Consider the following 4,586-nt stretch of genomic DNA (forward strand, 5'->3'; position numbering starts at 1 on the left):
TCCATGTTGTGAAAAATGTATGATTTTGTTCTTTTAGATTCCATAGTATTGCATTGTGTATGTAACTTCTTTTTTTAATTTTATTGAATCACCACGAGATAGTTACAAGCTTTCATGTTTGGGTTACAATCAAACAATGATCAAACACCCTTCCCTTCACCAGTGGACATTCCCTACCACCAATATCTCCGGTATACTTCCCATTTCCTACCCTCCCTCTGCCTCCATGGCAGACATGATTCCCCATAATCTCTCTCTACTTTTGGGCATTATAGTATGCAATGCAAACCCTGAGAGGTTATCATATTTGGTCCTTTATCTACTTTATAAATACATCTCCCATCCCAACTAACCGATTCCTCCAGCCATCTTTTTCTTAGTGATCCCTTCTCTATTCCAGCTGCCTTCTAGGCTTTGCTCATGAGGCAGACTTCCAGCTATGGATCAAACTGTCTGTCCTGTGCATCTGCTATCCTTAGGTGTCAACCTCATGTTATGTTGTTTTATACTCCTCACATGAGTGCAGTCCTTCTATGTCTGTCCCTCTCTTTCTGACTCATATAGCTTAGCATGATACTCTCCATATCTCTCCATTTATAAGAAAAGTTCATGAATTCATCTCTCCTGACAGCCGCATGCCATCTACCACAAGCCCATGGGAAGTACCATTCTCAATGGGGAAAAACTAAAAGCCTTCCCTCTAAGATTGGGCACAAGGCAAAGTTGCCCAATTTCTCCAATCCTATTCAATATAGTACTGGAAGTCCTGGCCATTGCAGTTAGACAAGAGAAAGGTATCAAGGGAATACAGATAGGAAAGGAAGAGGTCAAACTATCACTATTTACAGGCGATATGATACTATAGTTAGAAAACCCTAAAGATTCTTCAGAAAAGCTCCTAGAAACAATAGGTCAGTTTAGCAAAGTGGCAGGCTACAAAATCCACACCCAAAAATCCATGGCTTTCTTGTATGTAACTTCTTGATCCATTCGTCTGAAATTGGGCATTTGGATTGTTTCCATGTCTTAGTTATTCATACAATTGAGTTGGTAGGGGAATTGAAAGGGAAGGAAGTAGGGTATTAAGGAGGATGATGTGGGTACACTGTAAATTAATATGATATTGCAATTATGTGCATGAGATCAACAATATCAACAATATTGTAAGCTACAGAATTTCTATGATAAGAAATTAAAATAAGCCTCATTCAACCAGGTAAAGCCCGGAACCCAGGGCTTGGGACTCTCTCTGGGCATGCGCAGCTACCTTGATTCCACTAGAACAGCCGGTTTTCCTCCTTGATCTGCACGGGATGGGAACCGAGACACATCTCGTGGAAACAAAGCTGAATGGCTCCGGGCACTCTCCTCATTTAACCAGGTATTGCCCGTCACCCAGCACCAGGGACCCTTTCCGTAGCAGTGGCCATTAACGCGGTTGCAAAGTATTCTCCCACTACATATCCCATAGGAACCATGAGTTACCCTCTCAGATGGAATCTTCTCTAGGTTAGCTCATCCACTAGAAACACATTAGCCAATAATTCGTTAAACCTATCTCAATTCATTCTGCATATCAAGCAGAATAGTAACCGTGAATGTGAAGGTCTAAACCAAACTGGTCACAATGGTAAAGCAAAGCAAAGCCCACCAAACTTTCTTATTGAAAAGGCTATCCCAGAAGATACCAAGAGTACTGTAGTGTTAGACAACCTCTCTGACAAGGAATTTAGAAGGGAGCTACTGAGGATGCTTAGGGAGCAAAAAGAAACAATGGAAAACAATGCCAATAAAAGACAAGAGGATTTGAAGACAGAATTGAGGAAAATGCAAACGAAAATGTCAGACCTGAAAAACATGGTAGGCAAATTGAAAAACTCAGTGGAAGGCCTCAGCAGCAGAGTAACAGCTTCTGAGAACAGAATCAGTGAGCTCGAAGATGATGTCCTGAGACTCTGAAGAAAAGAGCAGAAAATGGAAAATAGACTCACAATTCGGGAACAGATGGCAAGAGAAGATCGTGATGAAGCCAAGAGGGGTAACATAAGAATTATTGGAGTCCCAGAGGGACATGAAGAAAACCTTGATGTAGAAGAAACTGTGAAAGACACCATTGCTACAACGTTTCCAGAGCTGAAGAAAACTTGTGACCACATTCAGGAGACCGGAAGCGTACCAGCAAGAAGAAATCTGAATAAAAATACCTCAAGACACATCCTGATAAAAAATGACCAAAACCTTAGATAGAGACAAAATTCTGAAAGCAGCAAGTTTGAAGAAAGAAATCTCCTACAAAGGAGCATCCTTAAAATTTACAGCTGATTTGTCTGATGAAACCCTCATGGCCCGAAAACAGTGGTGGGACATAGTGAAAAAACTCAATGAAATAAATGCCTCAACAAAAATACTTTAACCAGCGAGACTCTCATTCATAACAGAAGGAACAACACGCAGTTTCACAGACAAACAACAACTCAGGAACTTCATAGACTCAAAACCATGGTTACAAGAACAACTAAATGGGCTACTTTAAGGAAAGACAGGCCCCTCGAATACAACAAATTTCAACAGAAAAATGGGACAAAATCCCATAACAATAATCTCTCTCAATGTCAATGGGCTAAACACACCAATTAAAAGACACAGAGTGGCAGGATGGATTAGAAAATTGAACCCAACATTCTGCTGCCTGCAAGAAACACATCTCAATAGTCAAAGCAAACACAGACTCAGAGTCAAAGGCTGGAAAACAATCCTACAGGCAAACAGCTCTCATAAAAAAGCTGGGGAAGCCATCCTAATATCAAACCACATTGATTTCAGAGTGAAGAAGGTCATAAGAGACAGTGAAGGCCATTTCTTATTGATCAAAGGATCTGTACAATAGGAAGTACTTACAATACTAAATGTATATGCACCTAATGAGGGACCAGCAAAGTACTTAAAACTCATAGATTTGGAGAAAGACAACAATAGCAATACAATACTAGTGGGAGACATCAACACCGCTTTATCACCTCTTGATAGATAAACCAGACTCAAGATTAGCAAGGACATGCATCATCTGAGAGAAACAATGGAAGAAAGGGACTTAGTAGATATATATCAGACACTTCATCCTCAAAAAGCTGAATAAACATTCTTCTCAAGCGTACATGGAACATTCTCCAAGATAGACCACATGCTGAGCCACAAAACATACCTCCATAAAATTAAGAAGATAGAGATTGTATCAACAATCTTCTCAGACCATAATGTGCTGAAATTAGAAGTAAATCACAAACAAAAACAGAAAACTAAATCAAACACCTGGAAATTAAACAGTGCACTATTGAACAACGAGTGGCTTAGAAAGGAAATCAAAGAGGAAATCAAAAGATTCCTGGAAATGAGTGAAAATGAGTTCACGAGTTACCAAAACTTATGGGATACAGCAAAATCTGTGTTAAGAGGAAAGTTTATAGCTCTACAAGCATTCCTCAAGAAGGAGGAGCAAGCCCACATAAAAAACCTAAGCTCACAGCTTAAGAAATTGGAGAAGGACCAACAAAAGGAGAACAACCCAAACAGGAGGAAGGAAATAATAAAACTCAGAGCAGAGATTAACGAGATGGAAACCAAAAAAAACAATTCAAAAGATCAATGAAACTAAGAGCTGGTTCTTCAAGAAAATTAACAAGATCGAGGAGCCTCTAGCAAAACTCACAAAGAAAGGGAGAGCGAAAACCCTAATAAACCGAATCAGAAATGAAAAGGGAGTCATTACAACAGAAACTACAGAAATTCAAAGGATCCTCATGGAGTACTTTGAGAAGTTTTATGCCACGGAACGTGAAAACCTCGAGGAAATAGATAAATTCCTAGACTCTTACAGACTCCCAAGGCTGAACCAACAAGACCTGGAATACCTGAACAGACCTATCACCATAAAGGAAATTGAAATGGTAATAAAAAGTCTCCCCAAGCACAAAATTCCTGGCCCGGATGGATTCACTAGTGAATTTTTCCAAATCTTTAAATAAGATTCACTCCCCATTCTCTTTAAGCTTTTCCACGAAATTGAAATATCAAAAACACTTCCGAACAGTTTCTACGAAGCAAATATTACCCTGATACCAAAAGCAGACAGAGATACCACAAGCAGCCAGAAATACCACAAAGAAAGAGAATGACAGGCCAATAATCCCTGACGAACAAAGATGCAAAGATCCTCAACCATCTAATAGCAAATAGAATCCAACTACTCATCAAAAAGATCATAGACCTTGACCAAGTAGGATTCATCCCAGGGATGCAAGGATGGTTTAACGTTCGGAAATCAATCAACATAATCCATCATATCAACAAAAGAAAAGATAAAAAGCATATGATCATATCAATAGATGCAGAGAAAGCATTTGACAAGATCTATCACCCCTTTATCATGAAAACTTTAGCCAAAATGGGAAGAGAGGACTTTCCGCAACATAGTTAAAGCAATCTACCACAAGCCTACAGCAAGCATCATCCTCAATGGGGAAAAACTGAGAGCCTTCTCTCTAAGATCAGGGATGAGACAAGGATGCCCACTCTCTCCACTCCTGTTC

This window comes from Sorex fumeus, unplaced genomic scaffold, assembly GCF_029834395.1.
Source record: "Sorex fumeus unplaced genomic scaffold, SorFum_2.1 ptg000086l, whole genome shotgun sequence".
Classification (NCBI taxonomy): domain Eukaryota; kingdom Metazoa; phylum Chordata; class Mammalia; order Eulipotyphla; family Soricidae; genus Sorex; species Sorex fumeus.